The sequence below is a fragment of the Balaenoptera ricei genome, chromosome 5 (genome assembly GCF_028023285.1).
Source record: "Balaenoptera ricei isolate mBalRic1 chromosome 5, mBalRic1.hap2, whole genome shotgun sequence".
Lineage (NCBI taxonomy): Eukaryota > Metazoa > Chordata > Mammalia > Artiodactyla > Balaenopteridae > Balaenoptera > Balaenoptera ricei.
Window position 1 is genome coordinate 106,132,559 of NC_082643.1, and position 24,215 is coordinate 106,156,773.

The 24,215-nt window shown below is 38.5% G+C and overlaps 1 protein-coding gene across 2 annotated transcripts in view; it reads left to right on the forward strand.

The window, feature by feature from the left end:
• Window positions 1-24,215, forward strand: part of STK32B (serine/threonine kinase 32B) — a 339,814-nt gene that overhangs the window by 44,572 nt on the left and 271,027 nt on the right. The window lies entirely within an intron of this gene.

The following is a 24,215-nucleotide window of genomic DNA, read 5'->3' on the forward strand; positions in this document are numbered from 1 at the left end:
ACACTGCCCTCCCCAGTGTGGGTGGGCATCATCCAATCCATTGAGGGCCTGACTACAATAAAATGATGGTGGTTAGGAGGATTTGCCTTCTCTCTGCTTGACTACTACAGTGGGACATCAATCTTCTCCTGCCCCCGGGGGTTCTAGGTTATCAGACCTTCAGACACAGACTAGAATCTATGCTTACTAGCTCTCTTGCCTTCCAACTATATGGTCTTCCTGGGTCCCCAGCTTACAGATAGCAGATTGTGAGACTTCTTAGTCTCCATAATTTCATGAACCAGTATCTTATAATGAATTATGTAGTTATAGATATAAATCCTATAGGTTCTGTTTCTCTGGTGAACCCTGGTTAATACAGCCAGAGCAAAGGAAAAAAATCAGCAAAAACCATATACTTATTTTCTGCCCCCAGTTATTTCAGAATCAGTAGTGCAGTCTTAGGTCAAGTCCTGCAATTAATTCGTTCATCCAGGCTGCATTTACTGCACACCCACTAGCTGCCATCCCTGAGCTGGGTACCAGGAGTACAGAGAGGAATGAGACTCAGGCTCCCCCTTGAGGAGGCCACAGTCTGGCGGGTGAGACAGAGGTAAGGTGGGTCTAATGCTACTGAGGACAGGTGCTTGAGCTGTGAGAATGAGGGCTAGGGACATTTTCACTAGGAGGGGACAGTCAGAGGGCATACAAGTGGTGTGTTTGGGGTCCAGTCAGAGGTGGCCAAGGGCACTCTGTGAAGAGATCAGGCCAACCTCAGATGCCAGGCTGGGGTTTGGACAGTGACTTAATGCTAAGCTTGGAGATATGGCTTTAAAAATATTAACAGAAATTACATTCTAAAAATATAACAAGGTTCATTCAATAAAACTATATACATTGTTCCAGGCCCTGTACTTGGTTTGGGAGAAATGTTGGTGATTAAAAGAGATATCGTCACTGCTCATGTGGCCCTTCAATTGTGTCTTCGTGGCAGCATGATTTACAATGGGAGAACACCTATAATTTCAGTGTTCAATCTTAACAGAATGGCTAAGTAATTAGAGGACATAATATGATGAAATGTTATTAATCATTCAAAGTAATGTTTGTTGGTAATTTTGATGGTTGATGTTTAAGATTTAAGCAAAAAAGCAGGTTGCAAATATGAACTTAAAAAATTACTGCTGGAATTGTATTTCATTGGGTTGTAAAATTATAAGTGATTCTCATTGTATTCCCTCTACTTTTCTACATTTTCTAAGCAGGGAAATATTTTCTACAATGAGCATGTGCTTTAACATAGTAAAAAATTGTTTAATATGCCTTAAGAAAACTCCTAAAAGAGCTAAACGTTTGGGTCTATACCAAAATATCTTTTTAGACTTTTCAGACAGCTGGTATGAGGGATAAAGAGAGTACTGTCTTAGCACTTTAGAATTTTTGTACTTTCCTATTAAATATAATAATGAAACACCCACTTCTGTCTCAGCATGTTTAGCTGCTTGTGGTGCTGGAGGAGCCAGCAGGCGATCAGCATTTCTGCACACCCACTGCTGGGAGTGACCATGTAATCCAAGAAAATTGATCTCCAGGTGTCCTTCACCCCAGATGGCATTTTGACAACAAAGATAAAACATTCACACAGTCACAGTGCACATCCAGCTCAATTAGACTCCCTCGTCTTACCCTGGATCTGTTGGAGGGGCTTCTTTATTTTTAAATCCTCCCTTTGAACTTGAGGAGTGCTTTTTATCAGGCTGTAAGCCTTAGTGGTGTTTTATTGTCTGGTGGCTTTTAGAAACTTGGGGCCTATGGCAACTGCCGAATCCATTTGGGGACACCCTGAGGTTTACCTGAGATTATGGGAAGGGGGAGGGTAGAGTATGTCAGCCCATGTTCAAAAGCCCAAACCCCCTTTGGAGATGGGCACTTCTGTGTTGCCACATAAGGAGCCTGGATGATTACCAATGGGCAGAAAAATAGGAGCAAATATTAACACTCATAGCAACCAAGATTTACTTTCATGATGTTGGCCATTTGTGAAGAGGGAAAGGACTAACATTTATGGAGCTCCTGCTAAGTGCCAGGCACACTCCAAGTGGAAGCTCATTCAACCATCTCAGTGACCCTAGGAGTTAAATGTTTTTATTCTCATTCTAGAGAAGATGAAATTGAAGCTGAGAAAATAAGGAACTTATCCAGCTTGTAAGCAACAGAGATGAGATATGCACCTCAGTCGTTCCAGTTCTAAAGACCTTGTTTCTTCTTCTTGTCCTGACTGTGCTTTATGTATACGAAGTCTCATTTAATCAAATTGGCTTTCTTGCCCATGGTACTTTTATTGTGGGCAGGAAAGGGAACATGAAAACTATTATTATACTAACTAGGGAAGCCTGACTAATTTCTGCAGTAAGTGGATGTGGTCACACTCCACCAGTGTTTGTTGAATGAATGAATGATATGCACGTGCCTTAAAAATGGTATAAATGCTGCTTTTTGTTATACTCCTATGTATGTATGTGTGTATGTATGTATGTGTTTACCTATTTTATTGTTATGAGGACACTTAACATGAGATCTACCTTCTTAACAAACTTTTAAATGTACAATACATTGCTGTTGACTGTAGGTACAATGTTGTACAGCAGATCTATAGAGCTTATCTATCTTGCTTAACTAAAATTTTATGCCCATCGATTACTAACTCCCCATTCTCTCCACCCCCAGCCCTGGTCAACCACCATTCCACTCTTTATTTTATGAATTTGACTATTTTAGATACCTTATAAGTGGAATCATGCAATATTTAACTTTCTGTGACTGGCTTATTTCACTTAACATAATTCCCTCAGGGTTCATCCATGTTGCTGCATAATACAGAATTTCCTTCCTTTTTAAGGCTGAATAGTATTCCACTGTACTTAGGTACCACATTTTCTTTATCCATTCATCTGTCCATGGACATTTAGGTTGCTGCCACACCTTGGCTATTGTGAATAGTGCTGCAATGAACACAGAAGTGCTAATACCTCTTTGAGCCTGATTTCAATTTTGGGGGTTAAATACCCAGAAGTGGGATTGCTATACCATACGGTAGTTCTCTTTGTAATATTTAGAGGAAGCTCCATATTGTTTTCCAAAGCAGCTTCATCTTTTTACGTTACCACCAACAGTGTGCAAGGATTCTAATTTCTCTACATCCTCACCAATACTGGTTGTCCTTTTTTTTTTTTTTTTAAATATATAATAACCATCCTGACAGTTGTAAGATGATATCTCATTGTGGTTTTGATTTGCTTTTCCCTGATGCTTACTGATATTGAGTGTTTTTTCCTATACCTGTTGGCCATTTGTTATGTCTTCTCTGGAGAAATGTCTATTCAAGTACTTAATCCATTTTAAAATTTGGTTATTAGTTTTTTTTAAAACTATTGAGGTGTAGGAGTTCCTTATATACTTTGGAGATTAACCCCTTATCAGATATACGGCTTGCAATATTTTTTCCCATCCTGTAAGTTTTTTTTACTCTACTGGTTGTTTCCTTTTCTGTGTAGAAGCTTTTTATTTTGAGGTACTCCCACTTGTTTACTTTATTTTTGTTACCTATGCTTTTGGTGTCATATCCAAAAAATCATTGCCAAGATCAATGTCATGCAGTTTTTCCCCTATGTTTTCTTCCAGGAGTTTTTCAGTTTATGGATTAAGGACATAAACAGCCTTATATTTGTGTCTTTAATCCATTTGGGGTTGATTTTTGTGTATGGTGTGAGATTAGGGGCCAATTCCATTCTTTTCCATGTGGATATCCTGTTTTCCCAACACTATTTATTGAAGAAACTCTCTTTTCCCCATTGTGTATTCTTGGCTCTCTAGTCAAAAATAAATTGACCATATGTGTGGATTTATTTATAAGTTCTCTATTATGTTCCATTGGTCTATATGTCTCTCTGTATGCCAGAAAACTATGTTTCGATTACTATAGCTTTGTAATATATTTTGAAAACAGGAAGTATGATGCCTCCAGCTTTGTTCTTCTTTCTTTCTTTCTCATTTGGTTTTCATGGTATTTTGTGGTTTCATTTGAATTTTAGAATTATTTTTTCTATTTATGTAAAAAATGCTATTGGGATTTTGATAGGGATTGCAGTGAATCTGTAGATTTCCTTGGGTAGTATGGACATTTTGATAATATTATCTTCTAACCCATGAAATGGATGCCTCTCCACTTGTTTGTGTTTTGTTTACTTTCTTTCATTCAATGTTTTGTAGTTTTCAGTATACAAGGCTTTCACCTCCTTAGTTAATTTTATCCCTGCATATTGTATTCTTTTATTCTGCTGTTGTAAATGGGATTGTTTCTCTAATTTTTTTTCAGATAGTTCATTATTAGTGTATAGAAACATAACTGATTTTTGTATGTTAATTTTGTATCTTGCAACTTTACTGAATTTCTTTATTAGTTCTAATAGTTATTTTTAACTCTATAACCATAAAAGTATAGTTACATAAAACTTTAAAATATAAATCTTTGGGATTTTCTATATAAGATTGTGTTATCTGCCAACTGGGACAGTTTTACTTCTTCCTTTCAGTTTGGATGCCTTTATTTCTTTTCCTTGCCTAATCACTTTGGCTAGAATTTCTAGTACTATGTTGAATAGAAGTGGTAAGAGTGAGCCTCTTTGACTTGTTCTTGATCTTAGAGGAAAAACTCTCAGTTTTTACCATTGAGTATGATGTTAGCTGTGGGCTTGTCATAAATGACTTTTATATTTTGAGGTAAAATTTCCTTCTATTCATATTTTATTGAGAGTTTTTATCATGAGATGCTGTTGAATTTTGTCAAACTTTTTTTCTGTGTCTGTTGAAATAATCATGTGATTATTATCTTTTATTTTGTTAATGTGAAATATCATATTAATAGATTTATTTATGTTAATCCATCCTTACATCCCAGGAAGAAACTACTTGATCGTTGTATATGATTCCTTTAATGTGCTACTGGATTTGATTTGCTGGTATTTTGTTGAGGATTTTTTGCATCCATTTTCATCAGGGATATTGGCCAGTAGTGTTTTGTTTGTTTGTTTGTTTTTGTTTTTGTCTTGTCTTTGTCTGGCTATGGTATCAGGGTAATGCTGGCTTCACAAAATGAGTTTGGAAGTGCTTCTTTTTTTCAATTATTTGGAAGAGTTTGAGAAAGATTGACATTAATCATTCTTTAAATGTTTTGTAGAACTGACCAGTGAAGTCATCTGGTCCTGGATTTTTCTTTGTTTGGAGGTTTTCGATTACTGATTCAATCTCTACATTAGTTAAAGTCCTATTTAGACTTTCTGTTATTCATGATTTAGTCTTGGAAGGTTGTATGTTTCTAGGAATGTATCTGTTTCTTCTAAGTTATCCAGTTTGTTGGTGTATAATTGTTCACAGAAGTCTTTTATGATCTTTTTATTTCTGTAGCATCAGTTGTAATGTCTCTTCTTTTATTTCTTCCTGTTTGAGTCTTTTCTCTTTTTTTTCTTAGTCTAGAAAAGGGTTTGTCAATTTTGTGTGTGTTTTCAAGAAACAAACTTTAGTTTCATTGTTTTTTCTGTTGTTTTTCTGTTTTTAAAATTTCATTTATTTCTGCTCTAATATTTATTTCCTTCCTTCTGTAATTTTGGGCTTAGTTTGCTCTTCTTTGCCTAGCTCCTTGAGGTGTACAGTTAGATTTTTATTTGAGAGCTTTCTTCCTTTTTAATGTAGGTGTTTATCACTGTGAATTTCACTCTTAGTACTATTTTTGCTGCATCCTATAAGCTTTGGTATGTGTGTTTCCATTTTCCTTTGTCTCAAGGTATTTTTTAAGTTATGCTTTTGTTTTCTTCTTTGATCCAATGACTGTTCAAGAATATGTTGTTTAATTTCCTGTATTTGTGAATTTCCAGTTTTCCTTCTGCTATTGATTTCTAGTTTTCCTTTGTTGTCAGAAAAAAAAAAACTCAGTTTGCTTTCAGTCTTCTTAAATTTGTTAGGACTTGCTTTGTGATCTAACATGTGATCTATCCTTGAGAAAGACCTGTGTGTGCTTGAGAAGAAAGTATATTTTGATACTCTTGGTTGGAATGTTCTATATATGTGTTAGGTTCACATGGTCTGTAGTGTTATTCAAGTCCTCTATTTCCTTATTGATCTTCAGTCTGGATTTTCTGTCCATTAGGGCATTGAAGTCTTCTACAATTAATTTTATTGCTATCAGCTTCTTCCGTCAATTCTGTCAATGTTTGCTTTATATGTTTAGGTGCTCTGATGTTGGGTGCATATATACTTATAATTGTTATATCTTCCTGATGGAGTGATCCTTTTATCATTATATAATGTCCTTCTTCATCTCTTGTGACAGTCTTTGACTTAAAGTTTATTTTGTCTGATATAAGTACAGCCACTTCTGATTTCTTTTGGTTACTGTGTGCATAGAATATATTTTTCTATCCCTTTGCTGTCAGCCGAAGTGTATTCTTAAATCTAAAGTGAGTTTCTTGTAGACAGCATATAATTGGTTTTCTTTTTTAATTCATTCAGCCACTCTTTGTCTTTTGATTGGGGAGTTTAAAACATGTACACTTAAAGTAATTGCTGATAGGGAAGGATTTACTATTGACATTTTTTTAGTTTTCTGTCAGTCTTGTAGTTCTTTTGTCTGCCTTTTTCTCTCTTGCTGTCCTTGCTTGTGTTCTGTTGATTTTTTGTATTGATATGCTTTTATTCACCTCTTGTTTTCTTTTACTTACTTCTATAGGTATTTTTTTTGCATGTGTGGTTACTCTGAGGCCTAAGTAAAATGTTTTTATAGTTTTAACATAATTTTAAGCTAATACCAACTTAAGTTCAATTGCATACCAAACACTATACTTTAACTTCTCCCTCTCCACTCTTTTTATTATTGTTGTCACAATTCGTATCTATTCATACTGCTTATCTTTTAACATTTTTTAGCTATATTTTTAATACTTTTGTCTTTTAACTTTTGTACTGGAATTAAAAGTGATTTACCCACTACTATTACAGGAATGCATTATTCTGTATTTGTCTAGGTATTTACCTTTACCATCATGTTTCAGACGTTTTTATGACATGGCATACTCTTGAGTGTCCCTTTGTTTCATCCTGAAGAACTTTTTTAGTATTTCTTGTAAGGCAGTTCTAGTGGTGACAAACCCCTTTAGCTTTTGTTTGTTGGGAAAGTCTTTATCTTTTCTTCATTTTGAAGGATAGTTGTTTTGCCAAGTGTAGTATTCTTGGTTGGCAATTTTTTGGGGCACTTTGAATATATCATCCCACTCCCTTCTGACCTGCAAGCTTTTTGTTGAAAAATCTGCTGAGAGTCTTATAGGAGTTCCCTTGTATGTGACAAGTCACTTTTCTTTTGCTTCTTCCAAATTATATCTTTATCTTTGACTTTTGACAATTTGATTATAATATGTCTCAGTGTGGATTCCTTTGGGCAGTTCTTATGTGGTGCATTTTGGGCTTCTTGGATCTGGACATTCATTTCTTTCAGATTTTGGGAGTTTTCAGCCATTATTTGTTTGAATAAGCTTTCTGGTCCTTTCTTTCTCTCTCTCTTCCTTCTGGGCTTTCCATTGCATGTATATTAATCATTTGGGGGATATCCCATAAGTTCCTAAACATTTCTTTACTCTTTTTCATTCTTTTTTCCTTTTGCTTCTCTGACTGAATTATTTCCAATAACCTGTCTTCATGTTGACATGAAGATCTTTTCTTCTGCTTTATGTAATTACTATTATACCCTTCAATTGAAATTTTCAGTGCGGTTACTATGTTCTTGAGCTCCTTGATTTCTGTTTGATTCTTAAAATGTATTCTCTCTCTGTTACAATTCTCACATTGTTCATGCATTGGTCTCTTGACCTCAGTGAATATCTTTATGACAATTATTTTGAATTCTCTGTCAGGTAAATCATATAGCTCTTCTTCATTATGGTTAGTTTCTGGAGATTTATCTTGTTCTTTTGTTTGGAACATCTTTGCTTGATTCTTCATTTTCCTTGATTCTCTTTGTTGGTGTCTGCACATTGTACAAAGGAGACACCTCTCCCAGTATTTGCCAACTGGTCTCATACAGGAGAAAACCCCACCAATAAGCTGGGCCAGATAATCTTGGGGCCTCTACCAATTCGCTTCCCCAGGAAGAAACATGCAGCGGTGTTTTTGTCTGCTTGCTCTATGCTGAGTCAGTGAGTGGAAAACTATGGTGTCTACCAGTCCAAACCACCATCTCTGTTCTTTCCCTGGAAGCTAGACTGTATCAGACCTGTCAGGGCTTCAAGACTGGAAAGTCAGATGCCAGTTCTTTGGGGATCACTGGAAAAGTTGGTGTATTGAATACATAATTCAACTGCTTCCCTCCACAGAAGGAAACCCCTTCTAACTGAAGCTAATGTGTCCTCTTGAGCAAGGGAGGAGTTGCATGGTATTTTTAAAATTCCACAAACTGGGAGAGTGATGTCAGCAAGATGTTAGAATAGGAAATCCTAGCTCCTAGATCCTGCTGTTTCATTAGGAATGTCTACACATCAACAAAGAAAGAGTCCCTGCCTGCTCCTCAACAGAGTGTGAGGGTCTTGCCAAGCATCCCTTTTTCTTGCCAATCCTGTGTGGTCATTGCTGTTCTATCCTCCAGGCATTGAAGTGCAGCCAAGAAGGAAAATCTAAGAACTGGGACTCTTTTCATGATTGTGACTGATCAGAGTCTTTTCAGAGGAATCAGTTTTACAGTTTCAAAAGGACTTAGATTAATATTCAAACAGCACCCTGGTCACTCACTCATTGGTCATCTGCATATGTGATTCACAGGTTTCTACAGTCACTAGTGAATAACAAAAGGATCAGTTAGCTATTGCTGCATAACAAATCACCTTAAACTCAGTGCCTTAAAACAATAAGCTTTTATCATTGCTTATGAGTCTACAAGTCAGCTGGGCAGTTCTGCTGATCTGGACTAGGCTCAGCTCATCTTGGGTGGGTGTGCTCAGGTGTCTGCAGTCAGCCTGTGGGTCACCCAAGCAATGGCTGGTCTAGGACGGCTGTGGCTGGGGTGAGTCATCTCTGTCCCACATGGTCTCTCATCTGCCAACTGGCAGGTCTGGGCTTGTTCATAGATGGTGGCAGGGTTCCAAGAGAAAGGGTGTAATTGTGCAAAGCCTCTCGAGACCTAGGCTTAGAACTGACATACCATCCCTCCCACCACATTTGTTTGGCTAAATCAAATCTCCAAGCCAGCCCAGGTGCGAGAACTGGGGAAATAGACTCCATATCTTGATGGAAGATGCCAGAAAGTTGTAGTGCAAAGGATGTGATATGAAGATGGGTGAGAAATGGGTGTTAAAGTCAGTGACTTGGAGCAGAGAGAGTTGTTATCTTCATAGTAGAGCAGGGGAGGAAATGGGGTGTTAAGATCTATATGTATGGTTTCCTTTGCTGTGCAAAAGCTTTTAAGTTTCATTAGGTCCCATTTGTTTATTTTTGATTTTATTTCCATTACTCTAGGAGGTGGGTCAAAAAAGATCTTGCTGTGATTTATGTCAAAGAGTGTTCTGCCTATGTTTTCCTGTAAGAGTTTTATAGTGTCTGGCCTTACATTTAGGTCTTTAATCCATTCTGGGTTTAATTTTGTGTATGGTGTTAGGAAGTGTTCTAATTTCATTCTTTTACATGTAGCTGTCCAGTTTTCCCAGCACCACTTATTGAAGAGGCTGTCTTTTCTCCACTGTATATTCTTGCCTCCTTTGTCAAAGATAAGGTGACCATATGTGCACAGGTTTATCTCTGGGCTTTCTATCCTGTTCCATTGATCTATATTTGTTTTTGTGCCAGTACCATACTGTCTTGATTACTGTAGCTTTGTAGTATAGTCTGAAGTCAGGGAACCTGATTCCTCCAGCTCCGTTTTTTTTTTTCCTCAAGATTGCTTTGGATATTTGGGGTCTTTTGTGTTTCCATACAAATTGTAAAAATTTTTTTTCTAGTTCTGTGAAAAATGCCATTTGATAGGGATTGCAGTGAATCTGTCGGTTGCTTTGGGTAGTACAGTCATTTTCACAATGTTGATTCTTCCAATCCAAGCACATGGTATATCTTTCCATCTGTTTGTATCGTCTTTGATTTCTTTCCTCAGTGTCTTATAGTTTTGTGCATACAGGTCTTTTGCCTCCTTAGGTAGGTTTATTCCTAAGTGTTTTATTCTTTTTGTTGCAGTGGTAAATGTGAGTGTTTCCACATTTCCACAAACAACCAATCCAATAATGGGCGGAAGGCCTAAATACACATTTCTCCAAAGAAGACATACAGACTGCCAACAAACACATGAAAGGATGCTCAATATCACTAATCATTAGAGAAAAGCAAATCAAAACCACAATGAGGTGTCACTTCACACTGATCAGAATGGCCATCATCAAAAAATCTACAAACAATAAATGCTGGAGAGGGTGTGGAGAAAAGGGAACCCTCCTGCACTGTTGGTGGGAATGTAAATTGATACAGCTGCTATGGAGAACAGTATGGAGGTTCCTTAAAAAATTAAAAATAGAACTACCATAAGACCCAGCAATCCTACTACTGGGCATATACCCTGAAAATAACATAATTCAAAAAGATACATGTACCACAATGTTCACTGCAGCACTATTTACAATTGCCAGAACATGGAAACAACCTAAATGTCCATCAACAGATGAATGGATAAAGAAGGTGTGGCACATATATACAATGGAATATTACTCAGCCATAAAAAGAAACAAAATTGAGTTATTTGTAATGAGGTAGATGGACCTAGAGTCTGTCATACAGAGTGAAGTAAGTCGGAAAGAGAAAAACAAATACCGTATGCTAACGCACATATATGGAATCTAAAAAAACGGTACTGATGAACCTAGTGGCAGGGCAGGAGTAAAGACACAGACGTAGAGAACAGACTTGAGGACACGGTGGGGGGAAGGAGAAGCTGGGATGAAGTGAGAGAGTAGCATTGGCATATATACAGTACCAAATGTAAAATGGATGACTAGTGGCAAGTTGCTGCATAGCACAGGGAGATCAGCTCGATACTTTGTGATGACCTAGAGGGGTGGGACAGGGAAAATGGGAGGGAGGCTCAAGAGAGAGGGGATATGGGGATATATGTATACTTATAGCTGATTCACTTTGTTGTACAACAGAAACTAACACAACATTGTAAAGCAATCATACTCCAATAAAGATATAAAAAAAAAGATCTATATGTATTATTCATGTAACAGAAGGACCCAGGGAACAAGTACACCCTTGGGGTTAACACACCACCCCAGTGTTTCTTGGCTGAGAACCAGAGCTCTTTCCCAGGTTACAAAACCCAGTGTCAGTAGCAGAGAGTGAGTTGAAGTGTCATCCTAGGAGTTTTTAATGAGTATGTGGTGCATATATGTATGTATGTTCTAAACATTTAAAATAAATCTCCTGTGTGTACCAGTTACTTATTACAGTAATTCTGTAAGGAGGTACTGCTTGCCCCATTTTACAGGCACGGAGACTGAGACTCATTAAAGTGAAATAACTTACGGTTACCATAGCTACTAGGTGGTGGGCCAGGATTCCAGCCTCCATCTTCTGAGGCCAAAGCCCTGCACTCTTCCCATCTTCTCTCTGTTACAAGCTGATTTCTCATTAGGCGTTAATTGTGTATCCTGGTGACTCAGCAGCCTGGAATGAGAGACAGTGAATCCTTGTCCTTATGTGATTCTGGGATGCAGATAAGGAATATGTGGTCAGATTCAGTATCTACAGGCTTAGATTGAGCACCAACTATATGAAAAGATGGTGTATTAGTTTCTTACTTCTGCCCTAACAAATTACCATCACCACTGGCTTAAAACAACACAAATTTATTCTCTTACAGTTCTAGAGGTCAGAAGTTCGGAATGGGTTTTACTGGGCTAATATCAAGGTGTCAGTGGGGCTGCTACCTTCTGGAGGCTCTTAGGGGAGAATCTATTCCTTGCCTTTTCCGGCTTCTGTGGGTTGCCTGCATCCTTGGCTCGTAGCATCCTTCTGTTTTCAAAGCCAGCAATGGCCAGTTGAGGCCTTCTCGCATCCCTGTGACTCTGACTTTTCTGCTTCCCTCTTCTACATTTAAGGGGCCTTGTGATTATATTGGGCCCACCTGGATAATCCAGGAAAATCTCCCCATCTACAGGTCATCTGATTAGCAACCTCAGTTCCGTCTGCTCCCTTAATCCCCTTCTGCCGTGTAATGTAACATTTGCAGGCTCCAGGGATTAGAACGTGGACACCTTTGGGGGAGGCATTATTCTGCCCACCATAGAGAGATTCTGCTAAATGGGGAACACAGATGAATTAGGGCCTCTACCCTCAAGAAGTTTACAGTCTGGTGTGTGTGTGTGTGTGTGTGTGTGTGTGTGTTCACAGCTAAGTGGAATACAAGGCAGGATGTGAAAAGGGACATGGCAGGGTTAAGTCTAGGAGGTAGAGGAAGTGAGAGGAGGGTATTGCTTCAGACTGGGGAGTTGAGGGGATAGAGAAAGGCTTTTTGGAAGAGGTGGTCAGTGAACTTAGCGCTGAATGATGGATAGAATTTCAAAGGGTAAAGTTGGTTGGGAGAACATCCTAAGCAAAGGGAATGGCCCAGAAACACAGGATGAGTGTCCTGCTAGAGGTGTGTATGTCGTGGTCCCCAGCTTAGCTGCCTTCAGGGGGCCCCAGTCACAGGGGAGAGAGGAGCCTCCTTCCCCCTTGCTGGCTCCTGGGTTTTCAGGAGGGGTGGGTCCCAGCCAGAGTGGGCAGCTACCACCGAGCTCCAGCGTATTGTCGCCGTGCAGAAACCTGGGCTGGGGTGGCCAGATTGTTGCTTTTCTAAAGAAGCCTGAAATCTGGATTTTTGTGTGAAATACTTAGGTTTTAAAAGTGAGTGTGTAATTCAGTTCTAAAACCCCACAATGGGGGCTTCCCTGGGCTTCCCTGGTGGTGCAGTGGTTAAGAATCCGCCTGCCAGTGCAGGGGACACGGGTTCGAGCCCTGGTCCGGGAAGATCCCACATGCCGCGGAGCAACTAAGCCCGTGCGCCACAACTACTGAGCCTGTGCTCTAGAGCCCAAGAACCACAACTAATGAAGCCTGCGCACCTAGAGCCTGTGCTCCGCAACAAGAGAAGCCACTGCAATAAGCCCGCGCACTGCAACGAAGAGTAGCCCCCGCTCACTGCAACTAGAGAAAGCCCGCGCACAGCAACGAAGACCCAATGCAACCAAAAATAAATAAATAAAATAAATTAAAAAAAAAAACAACCCACACTGAATAGGCCAAATGGAAATCAGAGGGCTTCCAGCTGTAACTTCTGATGTGAGGCACAGAGAGATTGAGTGATTTGCCCAAGGCCACACGGCTGTGAAATGACAAAGCCAGCATAGTCAGTGATCCCTGGGTTCTTGATAACATGTTCCAAATTACTCAGCCATCGTGAGTATCCTCTGGAGAGGTAGATAGACAGCTGTCATGGACCACAGGAGGTGTTCAAGTCGGGAGAAGATGGCTACTGATCAGTGCGATGGCCTTGTAAGAGCATTAGTGCAAGAGGACAAGATTTCTTTTAACCCTGAGACGCTGTCATTCCAGGAAGATTCGGGACACGTCATGTGGCTTCCCAGGAGGGTCTGCACTGTTCCGCAGCATGAGATCTGGAACATTGATTCAGGAATTTATGTCCTGCAGTTGTTTCTCTGAAAGAGAGAGGCGGCGGGTGGGTGAGGAGGGGAGGGAGGGAGGGAGGGAGAGAGGAAAGAAGGAGAAGAAAAAAAAACAGAAGAAAAGAAAAACCAAAATTACCTCTTTTGTTTATGGTGAAAGAAAAGGCATTTGGCTCACAAAAAGAGGATAGATAATTAAGATCATTATTGATATGAAAGTTCATTGGAAACTCCTTTTTTTTTTCAAGAACAGAACGATAGAAATGATTTCTTTATCATCATCTCTGATAGAATAGAAATTTTATCCCATCTTGTACCCCAGTTACAGACTGTAATGACTTCGTCTTCGGAAAGAGTTTTGTTTAATACAAAGCATTTCTTTAATTTGCATTTTTACCCTCTGGGTTTGAATAACAGGCTGTGCAATGATAAAACTGCAACTAAAATTCCTATCTGATGGGAATTGCTGTAGAGTTACATTGAGGGGCCTGCTTTTTCAGCAAATGCCCCAGGTAAGTACAATTCAGTTTCGCAAATGTGTCTTGCCCAGTGTTATGTGGTGATTAAGATCCTGGCCCTCAAGTAGGAAGGGCCTGCATTCATTCATTCAGTAGTTATTTGTTAATAAAGTAACCTTTCCTCCCAGTCTGTCCACGACTGCACTGTTTTTCCAGAGTCTCCTCAATTTAGTGTCTCCTTTTATTCTCAAAATTGTCCTGGTTCTAACACTAAAGTATATGGTCATGCTCATCTTGGGTGTTTACTCTGCACCAGGCACTGCTCTCAGCCCAGAGGGAAGAGGTGCTGAATGGGGCAGACACATCCCTGCCCTTTCCTTATATAACCACCTCATAGCTTTGTGACCCGTGGCAAGTTACTTAACATCTCTGTGCCTCAGTCTCCTCATCTGTAGAGCACAGCTGGTTGTATCTACTTGGTGAGGTGGTTGTGAAAAATTAGATGATCCATTCCATGCAAAATTTGTAGCAGAGTCCCTGGCACAGAGAGAGAGCTGGTTACGTGCTAGTTATCATTGTTAGTATCTCTCCTGAACGCGGGGACTGTGCCTGGTCCAGTGTGTGTATAGCAGACGAGAGCACACTAAGATAAGCTGTGGACCAGTGAAGGAGAAAGGAACACACACAATGACAGAGAATCCAAAGGCATTTTTTATTCATTCGTTTATTTAACAAGTAATTTACATGTTTCCTACCAAACCTAGGCTCTGAGCAGGGTTCTGGGGACTCACTGGTAACGGAGAGGTAAACCCTGGTTAACATGGCTTGAGATCACTGTGGTGCAGCTGAGGCCCCCATGCTGTGTGAGCGTAAAGGCGGGTCTCTGGTTTAGGTAGAGGGGTAAAGAGGCCTTTCAGGGTAGGCTGAATTGTGCCGTCTCAAAATTCATATATTGAAGTCCTAACCTCCAAGACCTCAGAGTGTGATCTTATTTCGAGCCAGGGTCTTTACAGAGGTAATCGGGGTCATCAAGATGGGCCCTAATCCAATATGACTGGTGTCCTTATAAAAAGGGGAAATTTGGACACAGACATGCACACAGGGAGAACACCGTGTGATGATGAAGGCAGAGATTGGGGTGATGCTTCTACAAGCCAAGAAACACCAAGGATGGCCATTAAGCCACCGGAAGCTGGGAGAGAGGCCTGGAACAGATCCTCCCTCACAGCCTCAGAAGGAACTCATTCCGCTAACACCTTAATATCAGACTTATCAGAGAATAAATTTCTGTTGCTTAAGCCATGCAGTCTGTGGTACTTTGTTACAGCATTCCCCAGATACCGACAGACCTTCCCAGAGGTTACGGTGTCCAGGCAGGTGTTGCTGGGTGAGCAGAAGCATTTGCACTGGTGGGACGTGTCCCGTCACTTGGCTGGAGTTCCTGGGGGCTGGTACACTCCCTTATCTTAGATATGGACATCCTCGGAGCTCCATTCCAGCCCATTCACTTATCATGACTCCAAATCAGCATGCCAGGGTGACAAAGAGGAGATGAGGCTACAAAAGCATGTTTTGAGGGAGAAAGATGCAAATCGTTGTTTTCCAGAGGCAAGTGATACCACTGGAACAGCTGCAGGAGGAAAGAAAAAAAAAATTGGCTTCAAGTGAACCACAGATTTGGAGTTCTCAGACATACAGCTGCTACCTCGTGTACCTTAACCATTTCAGCCTTCTGTTTTCTGCCATGCATTCAGTGATTGGCTAACTACATTGACCAACTCACAGAAGGAGAGATGTTCAAGTCTGCCACTGGCTTTTTCTATACTTGTGGGGAAATTGTGACATCTCAGGCATAACCACGTGCAACTGACACTTGCCATTTGCAAGAGATATGTCTAGAGTCCTTCATGGATTTGAGGATTCGTGAATAGGATCACTCTTTTGTTAATGATTTTTTTAAAGTGAAATATGTCAAACACAGACAAGTACAGAAATAATATAATGCCCACCAGCATATCCTTACCCCAGTTTAAGAAATGAAGCATCATACATACAGTTGAAGCCTCTTGTCTAGCACGCTGTAATCGTTTCCCCTCCCCAGAGATTACCACAAACATTTCCATGGGTTTTTTTATTCTTTTGTCTAATGTTTTGTAACCCAAAGCAATAGATCCTATTCTTAAACTCTACCAAAATGAAATTAGATCATTCTGCAACTTGCTTTTCTCACTCCCCATTACCTTTTAATGTTTATTCATACGATGCAATTCATTTATTGTAACTGCTCTATAGTGTTCCCTGGGATTATGCCACAATTTATTAACTTATTTCCATATTGATGTAGATGTGGTGTAGATGTGAACATTCTTGTTTGGGTTTCCTTGTGAACATTTCTGGGAAGTTCTGTAGGGCACATTTTACAGGATACATATGGAGAAAAGAGTGGTCTTGGTGGGTCATAGGATTTGCCATCTTGGAATTAATAAGATTGTGACAAATTACTCCCCAGAAGAGTACTTTACATTTCCACCTGCAATTTTGACAGTTCCTGCCTGTCCAGGCCTAGCCAACACTTGGTATTATGAAACTTTAAATTTTTGCCAGTATGGTGAGTTTTTAAAATTGCATATTCAGATACCAGCGAAGTTCAACCTCTTTGAAATATTTATTATTCATTCAGGTTTCCAAAATGGGAAAGGGTATTGCCCATTGTATCCTTTGCCCATTTTTTTTTGAACAGGTTGAATTGTTGAATAGCATCAGTAAGAGAGGGCATCCTTTTCTTATTCCTGACTTCAATTGAGATGCTTCTCAAGTTTTAACATTAAAAATTATGTTTGTTTAAATTTTTTGCTGGTTACCTATTACCACATTAAGGAAATTTACTATATTCCCAGTTTTCCTTTAGAGAAGTTATGATTTTGCCATTCATACTCAGATCTACAACCTACTAATAAGATTTTTTGTATAAGGTGGAAGAGAGAGGTCTTTAGCAGACTTAATAAAATTAACAGTAGTTATGTAATATCTTTCGGTCCGTATTCAAATTCCCTCCAGTGCCTAAAATATGCCTTTTGTAGATTGTTTGTTGAAATTGAGATCCAAACAGGGGTTTTCTTTAAACATTACTTTTTCATGCTACTTACTTGTGAAGGAGGTGAGTTGTCCTGAAAGATGTTTTAGGTAATGGGTTTTATTATCTCTTCTTTGTGGTGTCATTTAATTTGTTCCCCTGGCCCTTATGTGTCTTGTAGATCTTCAGTTAGATATAAAGTGTGGATTAGGTTTAACTTTATTTTTGGCATATGGATTCTTCACTAGTGGTGCTTTACCTCATGTCCAGTTTTGGGTTGTCATGTTTAGTGATGCTTAGATTGATAAGTGGGTTAGCTAGTGACAGTTTCATTCCTTCCTTGTAAAATCTCTCATCAACCTTCCACCTAATAATTTTACCATCCATCAATGACCATTGTCTGAATCAGTTATTAACTGAGGAATTGCGAAATGGTAAATTTTAATTCTACCATTCCTTCAGTATTTAGTAAGCAAAAGAACTTTATCCTCTTTGATATTTGATTACTCTGAAGTAACATTCATGTTAGAATGGGAGAATAAATGCGTAACTCTTTCCCTTTATTTATCAAATTTCAGAGGAGTTGGTGTCTTTGCAAGACCCAGTGTTATCCATCCAGTGAGTTTTGTTTCTATCTCCTTTTTTATTGAGGCTAATTATTAACTCATTGTTTTCCATATATTCCATGTATTTTAGTAAATTACAGTCTAATTTTTATGAGTATCTTTATTTATTTATTATTTTTTTTTTTTTAGAGAGGGGTTGTTTCTTCCTTTATTTATTTATTTATATTTATTTTTGGCTGTGTTGGGTCTCCGTTTCTGTGCGAGGGCTTTCTCCAGTTGTGGCAAGCGGGGGCCACTATTCATCGCGTTGCGCGGGCCTCTCACTATCGCGGCTTCTCTTATTGCGGAGCACAGGCTCCAGACGCGCAGGCTCAGTAATTGTGGCTCACGGGCCCAGCCGCTCCGCGGCATGTGGGATCTTCCCAGACCAGGGCTCGAACCCGTGTCCCCTGCATTGGCAGGCGGATTCTCAACCACTGCGCCACCAGGGAAGCCCCTATGAGTATCTTTATTGAAGCATAATATATGTATAGATGATCATATGAACTGTTCATGTACAGCTTGAGGTGGTTTTCATAAGGTGATACTTATATGACCGCTGCTCATATCAAGAGGTGCAAAATGAAAAGTCTTCCTGTGTTCACAGATTGGAAGACTTAATAATGTGAAAATGTCCATGCTATCCAAAGCGATCTACAATACAGATCCAATGCCATCCCTACCAAGATCCCAAAGACATTTTTTTACAGAAATAGAAAAACAATTCTAAAGTTTATATGGAACCACAAAAGACCACAAATAGCCAAATCAATCTTGAGAAAGAAGAACAAAGCTGAAGGCATCACGCTTCCTGATTTCAAAATATATTACAGAGCTACAGTGACCCATATAGTATTATTTGGGCATAAAGACAAACGTACAAACCAATGAAAATGAATAGAGAGGCCAGAAATAAATTCAGGCATATAGGGTCAACTGATCTTTGACAAGAGTGCAAAGGAAACACAAGGGGAAAGGATAGTCTTTTCAACAGTGGTGTTTGGAAAACTAAATAGCCACTTGTGAAAAATGAAATTGGACCCTTATCTCACACCACACACAAAAATCAACTCAAAATGGATTACAGACCTAGATACGAGACCTGAAACTGTAAAACTCCCAGAAGAAAGCATAGGGGGAAATCTTTATTCTATTGATCTTGGCAATGATCTCATGGATATGACAGGAAAAGCACAAGTAACAACAACAACAGAAATACACACGTGGGACTGTTGCCAAGCTAAAAAGCTTCCTCACAGCAAAGGAAACAATCAACACAGTGAAAAGGCAACCTACAGGATGGGAGAACATATTGCAAGCCATGTATCAGATAAGGGGTCAGACTCCAAAATGTGTAGGAAACTCCTACACCTCAATAGTAAAAACAACCAATAACGCAATTAGAAATGGGCTAAGGACTTAAATAGACATTTCTCCAGAGAAGACATAACAAACGGCCAACAAGTAGATATAGGAAAAAAAATGTTCAAAGGCACTAACCTTCTTTTGATTTGCAGGGAAATGCAAGTCAAAAACCACAGCGAGATGCCACTCATACCTGTCAGGATGGCCATTATCAAAAAAACAAAAGACAACAAGAGAAATTGGAGCCCTTGCACACTGTTGGTGGTAATGGAAAACAGTGCAGGTGCTGTGGAAAACAGTATGGAGGTTCCTCAAAAAATTACAGGTAGAAGTACCATATGATCCAGCAATCCCACTTCTGGGTATTTCTCCAAAAGAATTGAAATCCAAACCTCAAAGAGATATTAGCACTCCTATGTTCATTATAACTCTATATAGAGTAGCCATGATGTGGTAACAACCTAAATGTCCATTGATAGATGAATAGAATAAGAAAGGTGCACTATATATATATACACACACATATATTCACATATATATATAGACATACATTGGAATTCTATTTTGCCTTAAAAAGGAAGGAAATTCTGAAATATATATAGCTTGGATATACCTTGAGGACATTATGCTAAATGAAATAAGCCAGTCACAGAAAGATAAATATTGCATGATTCCTCTTACATGAGTTATCTAAAATGCTCAAATTCATAGAACCAAAGAGTGAAATGGTGGTTGCCGGGGCTGGAGGGAGATGGAAATAGGGAGTTATTAATCAATGGGCATAAAGTTTCAGTTAAGCAAGATAAATAAGCTCTAGAGATCTGCTGTACAATATTGTACCTATAGTGAATAATATATTGTACACTTAAAAATTTGTTAAGAGAATAAATATCATGTTAAGTGTTCTCACCATAAAATAAAATAAAATAAAATAAAATAAAATAAAATAAAGCAAATAAAAATAAACGGAGTCTCTTGCAGACAAAAAAAAAGAGCAGTAAGAAGAAGGAAAGAAAGAAATTACTGACCTCAAGAACCGCAGCCCCTCTCTCCTCCACCCCAGGCTCTCTGCCACTCATCTACTCCTATAGATAACCGTTGCCCTGACTTCGTCAACCTCATTTAGTTTTTTTCCAGGTTTGGAACTTTAAATAAATGTAGACCTGTGGTGTATCTTCTCTTGTATGAGGCTTTTTCATTCAACATTATGTTTCTGAGGATCACTTGTTTCATGTAGTTGTAGATTGTTTATTCTAGCTTGTGCCTGTATTTCAGTGTTTGATTATATTGCAGTCTGTTCTTTTGGCTTGATGGAATTTGGGTTGTTTCCATTTGGGGCTGGAACAAACCTTGTATAAGTCTTGCACATTTTTTTTTTTTTTTTTTGGTGTACCTGTAATTTTTTGGATGTGTACTTTGGAATGGAATTGCTAGGTCATATGCAAATGCTTAGTTCTGATTGGCACTGTCAAATCGTTTTCCAAAGTGTTTTTACCAATTTACACTTGCACTGTGATATATGAGAATTCTAGTTTTCCCTCATCTTTGCCAACACTCGGTACTGTCATTCTTCATAATTTTAGAAATTCTGGTGTACGTGTAGTGACAATGCATTGTGATTTCAGTTTATATCGCCTTGATGCCTGATGAGATTGAGCGCATTTTCATCTGCATATTGGTCATTTTAATACTCATTTTATGAAATATCTGTTCAGGTCTTCTACCAATTATTTGTCAAATAGGTTTCTCTCTCTTCTTACTGATTTTTAGGTGTTCTTGATGTGTTTTGAAAAAGAAACATTTGTCAGTTATATACATTGCAAATATTTTCTCACACTCTGGCTTTTTCATTCTCTTAATGGTATCTTTTAGTAACAGAAATTGTTACGTGAATGTACCCAACATAACAAGTTTGTCCTTTGTAATAGTTAAGACATATTTTGTTTCCTATTTAAAAAATCTTTGCTACTTATAAGTCCCCAATATTTTTTTCCTGTGTAACCTTTTGAAGGTTTACATTTTTACCTTTCATTAATGATTTTCCATCCATCTGGAGTTGATTTTCTTTATGGGGTGAGGGGAGGAGGGGACAGTATTTATTTCCAGTTTACCCAGTACTGTGAATCAAAAAGGCCATTGTGAACAGTTTGCTATCACTGTGTAACAAAAACTATCAAAAACAATTTAGTCACTTGAAACAACTACCATTTATTTTGGTCACAATTCTGCATGTCAGCAATTTGGGCTGAGGCTCACTTATACATCTGCAACCCACCTCTGGGTTGACTGGGGCACCTTTCCATATGGTTTGTCACCTTACAGCAAGATAACCTGGCTGGTTCACATAGCGGCTAGGTTCTAAGAGAGAAGAGAATGTCATAATGTGAAAGCACTTTTCAATCTCCGTTTATATCACATTTGCTATCATCCCTTTGGCCAGAGGAAGGCCAGTATTCAACCCCAGACTTTGGGAGGGGACTTCCCCATGTCATGGATATAGGGTAGTGTGGTCATATTGGGGTCCATTCTGCAATAATCTGCTCAAACCATGCTGTCCCCATGGCACTACAATGTCACCCTTGTCTCAAAGGAATTGACTGTACGTGTGTTGGTCTGTTTTTGGTTTTGGACTCTTTATTTCATGGTTCTACTTGTCAGTCTGTATGCTAGTAACATATTTCCTTAATTCCCCTAACTTTGTAATTTTAGATATGGCATTTTAACTTCTCTTACTTTGTTATTCTTCTGTGAGATTGCCTTGACTACTCTTGGCCCTTTGTATTTCCATATAATCATAGGAACAGGTAGTCAATTTTCTTTAAAAAATGGCTGGAATTTTGTTAACTAAATAGATAAATTGGAGGACCATTAACAACTTCAAAATACTCAGTCTTCTAATCCATGAGCATGGTATATCCCTCTATTTATAGTCATTCTATTTCTCTCTGTAAAACTTGAGCTCTTGCACATTTTTTAGATATGAAAAAGTCTGCATACAATTAAACATTGTAGATGTTTAATTGTATGATGCTATTTGAGTGTTATCTTTAAAATGATACATAGAAATACAATTGCTTTTTTGTATATTGATCTTGTATCCAGTGTCCTTTCTAAAATTACTTATTAAGTACATTAGTTTTTCTGTAGATTATCTTTGACTTTCTACATATCTAATTGTGTCTTCTGTGAACAAGGGTGTTTTATATTTTCTTTTCCAAACCTTATACCTTTAATTTCTTTTTGTGCCTGAGAAATTTTCTAGGACCTACTGGAGGCTGAATACAAATAGTGATAATAAGCATTTTGCTTTTTTCCTAATTTCTTTAAATATTGAACCATTAGGGTTTTTTTTTAATTTTTAAAATTTTTTTGGTAAATACTCTATCAGATTAAAGAAACTCCATCTACTCCTAAATATACTGTGTTTTATCATGAATTGGTATTGGATTTTATCAAATGCTTTTAATGCATCTGTTAAAATTATTTCAAATGCTTTTTTTTCTCTTTATCTGTTAATGTCATCAATCTTACATTTCTGGGATAAACTGAATCTGGTCGTGTTGTAGTAACCTTCTTATAGCAGGATTCAGTCTGCTAATATTTTATTTAGGATTTTTGCATCCATGTTCATGAGTCAGATTGACCTGTAATTTTCTTTTCTTATAATGTTTTTCTCATGTTTTGGTATCAAGATGAGGCAGTCTCATAAAACACATTGGGAAATGTTCCCCCTTTTTCTGTTCTCTGGAAGAGTTTACATAATTTTGGTGTTCTTTCCTACTTTAATGAAAGAGGCCATCTGGACCTAAAGACTTATTTGTGACAATATAGTTAATTGTAGATTCTACTTCCTGAGAGGTACAAGACTATTCAGATTTCCTATTGAGTTTTTTATCTGTCAACCAGTCAAGCAACTTGCAGAGTGAGAGAATCAAGCTCATGTTAAAGTTCAGGTTCATTTGGCATTACACATTTTTTTTAAGTCAATGGATTTTATTCACACTTATCAATCGTTCCACTAGTGTCTTTCATAACATAGGGAAAAAATTTTCACAGTTCAGGAGCCAATTCAAGATCACATATTACATTTAGTTGTCATGTATATTTCTTTAAAAATTATTTAAGTTGCTTTTTACTTGATAGTGGCCTTTGATTTTATTTATTTATTTCCATTTCTTGCTATTGTGAATCAGTGGCTTAAAATTTAAAGTATTTCTACTCCTGGGAATTATGACTGTTTCTTAAGTGGTTAGCAGATCTGGTGATGGAAAATACATAAATCCACACACACCTGGATTCAAAGTCCAAACCTACCAGTTCTAGCTGTGTGATCTGGGGAACAATGCTCCACTTCTTTGAGCTGCATTTTTTTCTTTTTTTAAATAAAACTTTATTATTATTTTTCACATGTACAATATTATACTTCTACTCCACCACAGTGTGCTTCAGGATCACCTGCAAACCTTAAATCTGCCGATGCTGAGGGTCATTGACTTCAGGAAGTGGGCTCATCATTGTACCTCCTAGAATCACAAGTAGAAATCAGGGGGAAAAACAGAAGAGTGACTAAAACAGTAATTAGGAGAGAACAGTTATGTTTAAATCTGAAACACTCATTAGTCTTGAAGAATGGAAACCTTAAAAGGCAATTTATATGCAAACACTTCCAATGTTCTTTCTGCACCAGGCTGCACACCATCATTAGCTTGCCAAAGACCACCTCTAAGGAGGACTTTTTCCCTCTCCCTTTTTCTTCCCTCCTAATTGCCATGCTCTGGCCAGCTTCCTTGTCAAATTAATGCAGACAGAAGCCACGTTCTTACCCAGAGCTTTGTCCGGCAACAAAACCATGTGCTTCATTATCCCGCCAGCCACTGATGTCTCAGAATCTCAGGATGTGAAAGCCAGAAGTAGCTTTCCAGGTGCCATGCACAACGGCCTCATTTTCCTAGTGAGGGAGCTGAGGTCCGGGAAGAAGGCACAAGTCCAAGGT